The 13,073-nt window shown below is 42.3% G+C and overlaps 1 long non-coding RNA gene across 5 annotated transcripts; it reads left to right on the forward strand.

The window, feature by feature from the left end:
- Positions 1 to 4,096: 4,096 nt before the first annotated feature.
- On the forward strand, positions 4,097 to 12,266 carry LOC102377136. Of its 5 annotated transcripts, none has more exons than XR_001358699.1 (5): positions 4,097 to 4,295; positions 8,163 to 8,252; positions 8,505 to 8,628; positions 8,958 to 9,186; positions 12,057 to 12,266. It is a non-coding gene; the product is annotated as an uncharacterized LOC102377136 (long non-coding RNA). The 5 variants fall into 5 exon arrangements; XR_001358698.1 differs by lacking the exon at positions 4,097 to 4,295 and adding an exon at positions 7,352 to 7,589; XR_001358695.1 differs by lacking the exon at positions 4,097 to 4,295 and adding an exon at positions 7,835 to 7,878.
- The last annotated feature ends 807 nt before the right edge of the window (positions 12,267 to 13,073 follow it).

Below are 13,073 nucleotides of genomic sequence, written 5' to 3' on the forward strand. Positions count from 1 at the left end.
TCTTTCCCTCAATACCTCTCTCTTGCCTGTTTGTAATTCTATGAAGTGTCTTGCTCTTTTTCTGGACTGGTGACTAGACTCTTCTCCTTAGAGCTGCCAGAGCCAGGAACTACTTCCTACTGACAGTCCCTGGAGCACAAGACAAAAGGGCATGGAAAAGACAATGGTATGGCTCTCTCTATGCAGCAATCAAAAGAGAAACTGCTGCCCTTTCAGGGTATTGCAAGCTATGCTGTCTTACAGAAGAACAAGCACTCTCCCCTGGTCCACAGGAGATATCTGGCAGACACTGGGGCCGGGTGGCTTTACTTTAACTTCAAAACAGAGCTGTCTCAGACTCATATTTGGACCCAGTGTTCATATAATAATTTTAGAATAAAAACAGACGAATAAGAAGAATGCACAGATACAGGGCCACATTCTGGTCCTGGTGAAGGCCAAGGGGAATTACACCTGGATTCCAATGGGAGGTGGATTTTGTCCATAAAAACTATTATGGTCTTCCTTACAGAATTGCTTCTTTTCTTGAGGCCTGTTCAGTATGTCTTTTTTTAAACTTTACTTTCTTACACCTAAGAGTAACTCTACCGGTAGACTTCTAAAATACCCCATTATAAACCAGTAGGTTCTTTACTGGGGTTCATATGCTTCAATGTTCCTATCATGGAAAATAGCACAAGTTGTGAGAACAGTCCCAGCATATCACACTGCACAAGAGAAATGGAAGAGGAAAGAGGTGCTAGAATGTCATGATAAACAATATCAGAAAGAAATGTTATTTGCAGATAATGAATAAACTATCCTAATCCCAAAGAGGAGGGAGAGGTATATTCTTTCCAAAAGTGAGGAGAAAAAACAAAAAAACAGCAACAGCAGCAGCAACAATTAAAAAAGAACACAGAATATCTGGATAAGAAAAATGTTCTAATAAAGCAGAATAATAGATCAAGGAAGATGATTGCAGACAGGAAACAGCATTAACAGCTCATCAAATGGAAATCTATATTATCACCAGAATTTTTCAAGAGACCCTAGAACCTAAAATTAGCAACATTTTTCAAAAAAAGACAAATCTCAGTTCTTTAGCTATTTAAATAACTGACCCAGATCCTCTCCAGGCATGGGTATGGAGCACTTGAAAATCTGACCCCAAGCTCTTTTTGCCCCCCCACCTTCCCACTTGGTCCACAAATAAACATGAGACACTGCAGCTGTCCACAGTGGTTATCTGCATCCTATGGTTCAGTCAGACTCATGCTCATATGAGTAAGGGTTTGTAGGATCAAGCCCTTTTTGCAAATATTTCCATGAATACTGACTCACTACCTTCCTTCCTCACAAAAAACCCAGACAATGGTATAGGGTTACATTTCTTTTCAGTAGCTTGTGATAACATGATTGATAAGAAAAGAATTTTTAATATATAGAATGAAGGAGTATATTTAGGGCTTTCTTTATCACTCTAACCCTGTGATATCAGAGATATTCACTGGGCAGTTTAAATCATCTATCAAGTGTGAAAGAGAATATTGTCCACTTCATAATTATATGTGATTATGAAAAACAACAAATGAATGCATGCATATCAACGATATAGCAAAGATCTGGATATGTAGATGAGGCAGTTGGAGGAAAACTAATGGCCTCCAGTCATGGAAAGAATGAAATGAGCATTAGTAAGAAATCATATGATGTAAAGAAAAGGTTTTTTTTATAATTGTAAGTAACACCTCCTCCAAATATCTGGAGTTACAGTTTTGAATGATCTAATATATTGGCCACTTGTGGCCAGAGATGAAGAAGAACCAAGGAGCAGCCACCTTGAGAGCCATGATTCATTCCACTCCACTATAGGCAAAAGTCCACACAAAAAAAATCAGTTCATTAATGCTCCTTGAAGCACCATTAACTCATCCTTCATGCTCTGTGAGTCCTATCAGAAAGGGTCAGAGAGTGCTGATACTGCCCAGCAGTCACTGAGAGCATGGCCAGAAGCCAGCCCATGCTGTTTTGACTAGAGCTGGCATCAGAGGCAAGTGAAGAGCAGTTCCACACTTCCATCTGTTAACAGCCTGGAACAAGTAATGGAGACCTAACAGAAAGGTTATAGAATGATCTACATGGCTTCCAAGGAAAAAAAAGATGATCAAAATGGGTGTAGAGCAAGAAGACATGGACAGTATGGTACATGGTAGAAAAACACTTCACCTTAGGCATGATAAAAATATTTGATGTCAACAATGCATCATTATATCATTCATATTTATCAAGATCTTGTGTGAATACTCATATATTGTGGTGCAACAGCGGACTTGGAATAAACTGTTAGAAAACCTTAGCATGTCATACTTAAAAATAAATTGAAAATTATTGCCCCACTTTGAACATTTGCTGAAACACACTGTAGTATCAGTACAAAGCTGACAGCATCAATCAGGAAGCTTCAGAGATGCTTCATTTGATTGTTTAGAAAGATGAACAAGTAACAAAGTGACTGGACCAAGCAATTCTAGATACTTACAGTCCATTAATCAATTCAGAATGAACTGCTTCTCTCCGTCAGTGTAATGGTTTAGAAGACACTTTCTAAACAAATAGACAATAGTTCCTTTTCTATTATGACTGATCAAATAACAAAACCTATCTAAGAACTTAAAAAATAAACTATAGCTAGTATCTTTTACTAAGGGAACATGTTCACAAATGTGAATTGGTGGTTACAAAAGTTCATGGAAAGCTTATTTTTAAATTTCTATCTGACCTTGGATTTGACAAAACTGTATGTACGGGTCAGGATTATGAAAGGACTTCCATTAGCAGAAGTTATCTAAGTATTGTTCAAACTGGTTTTCAGAATGAAATACTAGCTAAGGCTTGTATTTACTTCATGCGCAATTACTTTAACCTTGCTGTTTGCACAGCAGATGTCTTCTTCACAAAACTAAAGAAGCTGTAGACCATAAATCTTTATGAGATAAGCTGTTTGTTCCTTGTTTGTCAAAATGTTACGAGAAGTAGCATAAAGGAAAACAATTACTGAAATAAATACTAAACCCTGATCTTTCAGACCTTATTGGGATTCAATAGGAGTTTTGCCTGAGTAAGAGTTGCAACATTGTGACCATTATGTAGAAGGAATTAGGCTGTTTATTTGTGATATTTAGCTCCTTATTGACTCCAAAAGCTAGCATAATTTTATAATAATTGAGACCATTTCTGAAAATATATAGTTAAAGTAAGGGTGAATTGGGCATGAGAACTGATTTAAACCCTCACCAACAGAGCTGCCTGCCTACCCTGTCATCATCAAGAATAAAGTGCATGGACTGCTGAGGTCTGAAATGTGTATATAAAGTGTCTGTCTGCCAGAAAAGTTTCATAGTTAGTAAATTCACTTTTAAGTAACAAACTAAACCATCTCCTGAATGCTTTCTTGTATCTGTATACTTCATTTTTTAAATTATATACCTCATCTACATCTTTCTGCATTTGTGAGCAAAAGAAGAAGAGAGTTTATTCAGTTTAAATCCCATAGGCAATATTAATTCACAAATAGAAAACAAATAAAGCAACATAAAATTAGGGGGGAGATAAAACAGCCACACAAAAAAAGCAGAGGATAAACCTCCTTGGCTGATCAGGAAACTAAGAAAATACATCCTAAAAGAAAAGCAGACTGGTATGGTGGAGCTGAAAGGAGGTAGCCACAATTAACAGCTATCACAGACCACTTCAGACCAGTCCTTTCTTTCTCCAAGATTAAGACCACGCCTGTATATTAAATTTCACGTGCCCCAGAACAACACCTTCAATTACATTCTGCTGCGCTTGGCAGGTTACCAAAAAGAAAATAGCAGCATCAACATGCTACAGGACAGTGTAATGGGGCCCTTACCCCAGTACTAAACAAGGGAGGGATCCCAGGGTTGACCATCCCTCCCCCACTTGAGGCGAGCTAACACAGGCAAGGAACCCTGTAACAACATGCCCACTTATACCAGGTGCAGGCAGTGACAGGCAGGCCTAGGGTGGAAGTGGAGGGTCAGGTGAACTAGGAAGGGACTTATAAGCATAAGCCCCAAGCCAGAGAAGCAGTGTGGCTGCAGGAGCTGCAGAAGGCAGAGCTCCAGGCAGCAGCCAGGGCAGGAAGCCTGGAGAAAAGACTCTGGGCTACAGAAGAAGCACCCAGAGCTGCAATGAAGGTGGAAAAAACCTCATATCCTGAATTGGGAGCAGATAAGTATCTTAGGTCCTCTAGACAAGGGCTTCTACAAGGAAAGATCACCCCCAGAAAGGTAACCTTTGAGTTTGCAGCAGATGCTCATGTTTTTTGGTTTCTGTTTGAACTGGAGGACCGAACTGTGGCTCTAGGGGAGGAGAAAGCTACTAAGCGGGGGTGCCCAGGGACACCCCAGATCCCTGGTGCTGTTGCCAGCAAAAAGAGCTTTGGTGACAGACTGCAGAGGCTTGGGAGCACAAGCCCAGAGCCCACAGAAGGTGAAACCAGGGGCTGGGCAGACCAGAGCCTATGAGAGTCTGAGCAGGAGCCAGGGGGCCTGGGCTGCAAGAGTGTGGCTGAAGCTGGGACTTGGGATCTTGTGGTCCTGGGACAGTGGGCCTCAGGCTGAGGGGCTCAGCCAGAGTCAAGTGGGACAGGGCCACAGGGATCCCAACCCAGATAAAGGCCCACCATCCAAAATCCTCTTGGTCCTCCAGAGGCAGCCTCCCTATTAACTTATAACATCAAGGCATGGCAGATGAGTAACAGGATAGGACCCTGAGGGGCCAAAGGGGGCAACACCACGGGGCCCAGGTGGTGGCCAGGAGAGATGGTTTCATCACTCCAGCACCCACTTCATTACAGACAGCTAATTAGCACTGCAAAGCGACTACGCCAATTAGTTCATCCCCTTCCTGTATTCTCAGGCATAAGACCAACCCTAACATCATTACTGGCAACAGAGGCGAGAGATGATTAAAATTACCTGCTCCATCAACTGCTAACTGAAAACCTGAACAGATGGAGACTTAAGAGGCTTAAAAGTCATAAACCGTTTATATGTGAAGCCCACAAGCTCCTGGAAAAAATTGAGGATGCTGAACCAAAGCTATGGGCAGCAATGGAGTGGGCTGACCACTGGGAAAGGTCAGACTTATTCCTGCAGCATTATACCAGCACCAGACAAGTTTCCCCCACTGAGCATGACCTTGACAGAGAAGCGTGGGTCAAACTGAACAGACTGAGATTTGTATTTGGATATGGATTCTTCAAAACAACACTTCACAAGATGAACATCTTGAACAGCCCCCTACATGAATGCAGTATCAAACAAACAGCACAGCACTGTGTCACAAATGCCCAGACGGGGCAGATGGAATACACACACTGAGCGATAATGCTTGACAGTGGCTCAGATTTGGAAGTTGATATCTGACACCATACAAAAAGAGAGAGAGTTTGCCCCTGAGCTAATTAGCCTCCGGATGCATCATTAAAACAAAGCTACTCTGTTTCTAGGTCAATTGGTGACCCATGGAGAGTACCACACACTCTGCAGTACAGGAAGCTTACTATGTGCTCCAAACAGAATAGCCAGTTACTAAAAGGACATTCTGGGAAGGACTCCTGTGAGTGGCTAAACCAAGGGAGCTCACAGAAATCCAGGGGACCAACAAATACAGAGCTTTTAAGGCACTGGGGGTGGAGGAGCCTACTTCTAGCCTTCTTAGAATCAAGAATCTAAGTGAAAGACAGGCAAACTGACCTCCAGTATTGATGCTTAAGCTATTGCATATGTTAGCTAGTTAGATCTCTTATTTTTCATGACATTCTGCTGCTACAAGTATTCAAGTTCCTTGTGAACAACTGTTGCTTCCTTTTTTACTTGTTCTATAGGACAGGGGTTTTCAACCTTTTTTAAGGAGTGTACCCCTTCTGGGTACACTTAGGGCAGAGTGGGGAGGGATGCAAGGGGTGGGGGAGGGGAATGGATGGCATCAGTGGCCACCACATGCAAGTTTTCCATCCCCCACCTCCCCATGTCCAGTTGGCTGGGCGGCGCCTGTGTGGCCTGCAGAAGGGAGCTGCTGACCAAACTGTCCCCGTCCCCTCCTGGCCCTGCTCCTGGAAGGCGGTGGCACAAGGTGGTGGGTGGCGGTGCTCCATCCCTGCCCGCTCATGCATACCTCCTAGCCCCTTTCCAAGTACCTCGGGGGGGGGGATGTGTACCCCCAGTTGACAAGCCCTGCCATAGGTCATTTTATTACAAAAGGGTTGAAAAAATAACAATAAGTTTGCTTTAAAAACAAAGCAGATAGAATACAGGCAAGGGAATAGGAATTATAGGAAGGCCACATAATAAGATTCAGGCTAAAGAAAGTCAAATAGCTAAGTAATACTTTAAAAACCAACAGAAAGAAAGCTTTAAACAAAAATCTGTGGGCTGCATCTCCGTGCCTATACCATCTATAAATTACACGCTCGCAGAACACATTTGAGCATTAGAGATGCAATTTTCAAAAATACTCAACACTGACTGCAGTGGGAGCAGAGCTGGGTCAATGACAATACTCTCATTACCTTTGGCAGGAGCTGCTAAAGCACTCGGCATTGGCTTAACTGTTCCCACTGAAATTAACAGGAGCTTTGTCATAGGCTGCAGTAGGGTAGATTTACGTCAATGCTGAGTGTGTTTTTTAAAAGCTCGTCCGGTGTAAATAATTATATAACATGTACCAATGCAGGAACCGGCAACAGTTAACATGCTGCAGGTCTACATGCCCACAGTACTGGTGTCAGCATCTTTGGTTGAAGGCCATCAACTTTGGAATCACTTCCCCCCCCCCCAAGGTCTAATGGAGATCAAGATGCTTTAAAAAAATCCCCTCTCTCTCCGTTTAGCTTTTAGCTAAGGAAGCTTGTATGGGATAAGTTTCTCTTCATTGATTACAGCCATTTAAAAGCCACTCTCTATATATGCACCTTGAGCTATTTTTTAGTTGGGGATATTTTATTTAAGACAAATGGTTAGCTTATTAAATAAAAACAGTGCCACCTGACAATGTTTTCAGAACTGGCTTTCAGGAGATGGAAAATCTAGAGTTCAAAAGCAGCTGACTCGAGAGAGAACTTCTTCCACAGAATTTTTCTCTGTGATCATTTCCTCACAGTGTCTATTCAGGTGGAGCTTTGGAGATCTGAACTATTCTGTCTTGTACTCTGTCTCCCAGGAAGACCCTGGAGGAAACCCACCCAACTGAACTGGATACACTGATTAGCCTACAAAGAACACCTTTTGAGATTAGAGCCTAAAGGTCCAAGTATACAAACACTTTTGGGCTTAGTGCTTATTACAGGTCACCTCACATAATAAGAGTAGATATTTCCTTTTAGATGGGCCAGATTTATGTGGCCAACTTACCACTTTCCAGAGTGGGATCCTGAACACACTGGGCTAATCCAGGCTGCCTCCTCAAACGGAGGAGTCAAGTCCACAAAATGGTTTAATTACCACAGCTGAATAATAGCATCAATTAGCTTGCTACCAAGTTAATTAGCCCCCCAGATTGGTGCAGAAGCAGCTTCACTGGTAAGAGCTCAGTGAGTTTACCATTATTTCAACAAGGTTTACTAGTCAGGGGGCACATCTACATGCACTTTAATTAATATTAAAGCATCATTAAAAAACATGCTATTTAGCTAATGCACATTATGTGTCACTTTAAAACCATGCTCTTTAGTTAATGCACATTAAGACAGGCTAGTGCACACTTTCCTAGTACTTCACAATGGAGGGGATTTATACACCTGCTCTGGGAGGCAGGGGGTGGGAGGAGGAAGGGCATTGCCCAAGGCAGCAACATTTAACTACAGTCCTGGTGGGAAAAGGCCATACATGGAATGAGAGGGTTTTTATATCAAGGACTTGTGGCTCCCATTGGTTCACCCAAGTCACTTGGTTCCTCACTGGGAACCTCACAGAAGGTCGGGCTGGTGTCCAGCCTGCTATAGCTTAGGCGTCTGCTTGTGGGTGTGAAATACCCAGGCCTAGGGTTACCATACATCTGGGTTTTCCCGGACGTGCCCTCTTTTTAGGCCCCCTGTCCAGGTAGGTTTTTGAAATGCAAGTAAATGTCTGGGTTTTTGTTCTGGCTTTTCCTAGGCACTTGTGGCTTCACTGCTTATGGCTGAGGGCAGCAGGGAAGGCGATTGGGGGATCATGTGTTCTGCATGCCCCAGCAACTGCTTGCAGGTAAGAGAGGGAGACACAGAGAGAGTATATGTGCATGTGAGCTGGGTGGGTAGCAGGGCTGGAGGGGCAGGGGACTGCAGGTCGGGAGTGAGGGGCACGGGCAGGGCTGGGGGGCAGGTTACAGTGGGTCAGGAGTGAGAGGCAGCAGCAGGGCTGGAGGGGCTGTGGTTTAGGAGTGAAGGGCAGAGACAGGGCATGGGCATATTACTACCCTCCACCACAATCATATGTCCCCTCCCTCTCCCCCTACAGGTGTCCTCTTTTTTGATACTGGAAATATGGTAACCCTACCCAGGCTCAAATCCCAGGGGGGGCCTGAAAGTGAGCAGAAAGGAAGTATTATCCCCATTTTACAGCTGAGAAACAGAAACACCAAGTGAGTTGTCCAGGGTCGCACAGGATGTCTGGCACAAATAAGAATGAAAACTCCTAGCTGTCCTGAGCTTTAGTCCAATAGGTTTAACCATTATTCTTTTTTAAATTCATGCAAATAGGACAGCTTTTTTTTTTTTTTCTTTTTAAAAAACTTCAAGCTACAGAGCAAATAATTCTGTAGATTTCCATAGGTTCACTCCTCATAGTTGTAAGGCAGAAAGAGTATGGCCCCTGTTCCTCTTGAAGTTGATAAGTGTTTAGTGTAACTCTTTTTAATAGCGCAAAACTGGATCCCTAATGGGTAATCTCTTTTTTGTGTGTGTGTTACAGAAATAATTTGCAGTGGAATGTTTACCTAGCTTCATGATTCTCAGACTGGAGTACAGCACCTTGGGGCACATACAACGCCATATAAATAAAGCATATTCTTATCCTAGTTAAAAGTTCTTTGCATTTCTACCTTAAAGGGACATTTGATTATAGTCCAATCACACAACTCTCTAATTTCCCAGAAAGAGTGCTATATGCTGCTATATCTACTACCTTTTCAAAAATCAAGGTATGTGATATCTCCAACATTCTCTTTAGCTACTCAATTAGTTATCTTATCAAAGAGTGAAATTAGGTTAGTTTGACATGATTGATTCTTAGTTTGACATGATTGATTGAACTAACCCTTGTTGACTGTTATTTATCACACTGTTCTTTTCCAAGAGGCCACAGATTGACTATCTAATTACTTGTTTAATGTCTTCTTCTCTGGAATTGAAGTTGAATTGATTGGTAGGCAATTCCTTTGTACTCTCCTATACTTCCTCCCTCTATACTTTCTTAAACTCTTCACTTCTCTTTATATAAACATCATAACATCCACTCTTGCCTAGTTCTGAAACCTCTTCTGTATCCTAACAGTTTAAAAAGCAATAGCCAAAATGCATCTGGTTCTGGGACTACAGCATTTGCATGTGAGACTTGGGCCCTATTAATTTAAGAACGTACAAAATCTCTCTTTTCCAAATCCCACAAAAGTGTTATTAGCAGACCTTAAGACAGTCCAAGCCCCTTTTCCAGTAACTAACAAAAAGGAAATAGCCAGTTAAGGTGAACTGAACCTCCACGTATGCCTTACCAACTGAATATCATGTCTCAGCATTGGTAGAGCTCTTCCTGTCTGGACAATCATTAAGCTGCCCTGTTTGGACCCCAATATTCAACCCTTGTGTTCTTGCCCCGGGTTGGCTACAACACTAAGTCTTCCTTTGGCCTTCATGTCACATTTCCAGGACATAGGACCACTATGTCTTACCTGTTCAGAAATAAGATCATGTAGCCCAGCTGCCCTGAGACCTTAAGTCCAGTTAGCTCACCCTTTCACATAGACCCAGGCCACCCAAAAGGTTATAATTATAGTTCCTTCTTCAGGGACCTAGGACAGCTGAAAGCAGGCAGGCATAGAGACTTTGTAGAGGCTTCTAAGCACAACTGCTTTTGCTAATTTAGAAATATATACAGACAAAAATAAGAAAAATAAACACACCTACACACATTTTCCTACCTCAGCTTTCTCATTACTCTCAAGTGATCTTTGGGCTCATATCAGAGACCTCAAAAAAGTCCAGGATCTCCCACTGCACATGGCTTCACCTTTTGGGCAATCACACTCATCTTCAGGTGAACCCATCATCTTGCTGGGCAGCCTCTCTCTTGCCCAGGTTTACCCTATCGAGATTGGTGAGAGACTTTCTTTCAAAATCTCTAAGTTCCTTTGTTAGATGGGCCCCCTAATCAGTTTTATGAGGATCAAAATTCCCCAGTTGTCCTATTGTCTGGTTTGCAGTCCCCTTGGCAGAACCAGTTTGCTAGGGCTAGCAACTTTCTTTTGCTTGTCCATCCTATGTCCCAGCTAGATCTATTCAAATGTCAGTGTGTTTTAACAGTCCACTTATCCAACTCAGACAAAGCTACTTCTGTGAACACCTATTCCCCGCCCCTCAAAGAGTGTCTCCAAAAAGATGTTAACCTCTGAGGTCAGGTAAACAGGCAGCCCAAGTTAACAGCTAAACTGAGATGTACAATGTTTCATAAAAAATAATGCAGCACCTCACTCTTTTCCCACATACAATACCACAATACTCAAAGGCACTCCCATATGCCATATATAACTGCCCATAGGTCACAATCCAATTTCACACACACATGCCCAGGCTTAACTCCAACCCTGAAAGACACCTCAAAGGTTGCTTTTATTGCCATGTCTCTTTCTCTGTTCTTTGCTGAGGTTTTATTCCAAGCCAGTCAGTTACTATTAGCCACCAAACAATAATGCCTTCATATTAGTCCCTGAAAGTTGAAAAGTGTGGCAAATGAGTGTTTAGAAGAAACCAAAATGCAGGATATGCAAGGCAAATAAACAAAAGTTCTTCTAGGCTCCTAACATTTTCCCTGATATGCCCAGTTCACAGCTCCAGCTGCTATGCTATCACAAGTCCTTTCCACCACAGCAGAGAAATACTGTGTAGCACATAAAAGCCAGTTTAGCAAAACAGTGGAAAGTTCACGTTAGTTCAGAAATACTGGAGAAATATGAACAGCTCTGGTAAAATCTCTGTACTTCTTGTGCATTATAATTTAGTGCCACTTGTCTATTCTTTCTGTTTAAAGGTAACTGATAAACTAAAGGAGGAAACAAGATGACTGTGAAACTCTGGGCTTATATGTATATGGGGAATTTTATCAACATACCTACACCAATGAGACCCCTGGAGTAAATACAAGGGTTAGAGAGCGGAAACATTTCTGGTTTATTTCTGGTTTAGCTCTTTAAAGAACAGATACAAATGGTTTGTGCTACTAGAAGCTACACCTTGAAGTGTATGGGTTAAATTTGGTATCAGGAAGTTTAGAGAGGGGCACTGCAGAAATGTATGGCCTGTTGTGCTGCTGTAGTTGGAACTTGTCTGTGAGTAATGCATGCTTTTTTCAAGTACCCTAGGTTTTGAGTGGTTCCTGAACACCATACAAAGCAAATAGAAAACAAAAAAAGATAACCTGCGTGGAAACATTTGGCACTTACAACATCTAACAGAGCTGAAAGTCTTTGCAAGTGTGCAGAGTAACTGGAAAAAAAAGATTTAAACAGTGCTTTACTTGTTATCTTCCCAGAATGGTTTCCAGAGTAAAAGGAAGGTGTTGATTTATCTTTGCTAGCCCCACGGTATACAACACAGTAATTACTGACAATGGACCACAGTTTTGTGGGTGTGAGTTCAAGCACTTTGAGGTGAAAAACAGATTTAGACAGGTAACATTTAATACACATTAACTCCAATCCAATGGGGCAGTAGAAAATGGTGTAAAAAATAAACAAATAACCACAGAAAAGGCTGTGGAGTCAAACTCTCATTCATACTTAGTTGTGTTGTATTTCAGGACAGCAACAATGAAATATCCTGCAGATACTCTGCTTAACAGAAAAGCCAGAAACTAGACTGCCTCTGAAGCTGGTGAAGTTGAAGGGCACTTCATGCCCAAAGCATGTATAACATCTCTCCCAACTATACCATTTGTCCAATAAAAACCATTACTGAACTAACATTGCTTCTCACATATTTCCTGAACCATCATAGCTACAGCAACACTCCAACCATACCATCTGAAATTGTTGTTAGAGGAATAAAGGATTTTCAGAAATATAAAGAGCTAGATAAAGCCACCAATAAATAAATAAATAAAACAGTATGATCTGGCATCCAGGGAGCTTCCATTACTTCATGAACATGAATGAAGGCTGCTTTACTACTTCATCCAGGATGAGCACAGACCATCTGCAAACACTTCCTTAGCCTGATGAAGGTAATTTGTGCCTGAAAGCTTGTTAAGAAGAATTTTTCCAACTAGCTGAGTTGGTCTAATAAAAGATATCGGATTTACCCAAAGAACCTTGTCTGCCTATGTCCTTAGACCAACACAGCCACAACCTACCCATAGGGCGCTCTGTGGGGGGCACATACATGTGCTCCAGGAGTGGGGGAAGGTGCTTTAATTAGGGTGGCTCTCTGCTGTTCTGATTGATTCTCAGAGCCACTGTAAAGCACTAGCGTCATCTCATATTCAGCGTCCCCATGCTTCAAAAGTCTGACAAACTTTAGTTAAAATGCCAGGGTGAGGATGGGGAGAGGACATCCCATGGGTTTGGAAATTTGATGAGAAGGGTAGGGGGAACAGTGGCAATGTTAATTGCCATGGCTCCCTGAGCCATGATAATGGATGCTGCCACCACTCTGCCCCCTGCCCCCACACCAAATTTCCAAACCCATGGGGATCCCTTTTCCTGGCATAATCCACACTCCAATTTCCCTAAGATGGTTTTGGGGGAAAAGGTATGGGTAAAACATGGTATTTCAAGGGCATCCTGAAAGTTCAAGTAATAGTGTGAGGCACCTCAGG

The sequence above is a fragment of the Alligator sinensis genome, unplaced genomic scaffold (assembly GCF_000455745.1).
Source record: "Alligator sinensis unplaced genomic scaffold, ASM45574v1 scaffold736_1, whole genome shotgun sequence".
NCBI classification, from domain to species: domain Eukaryota; kingdom Metazoa; phylum Chordata; order Crocodylia; family Alligatoridae; genus Alligator; species Alligator sinensis.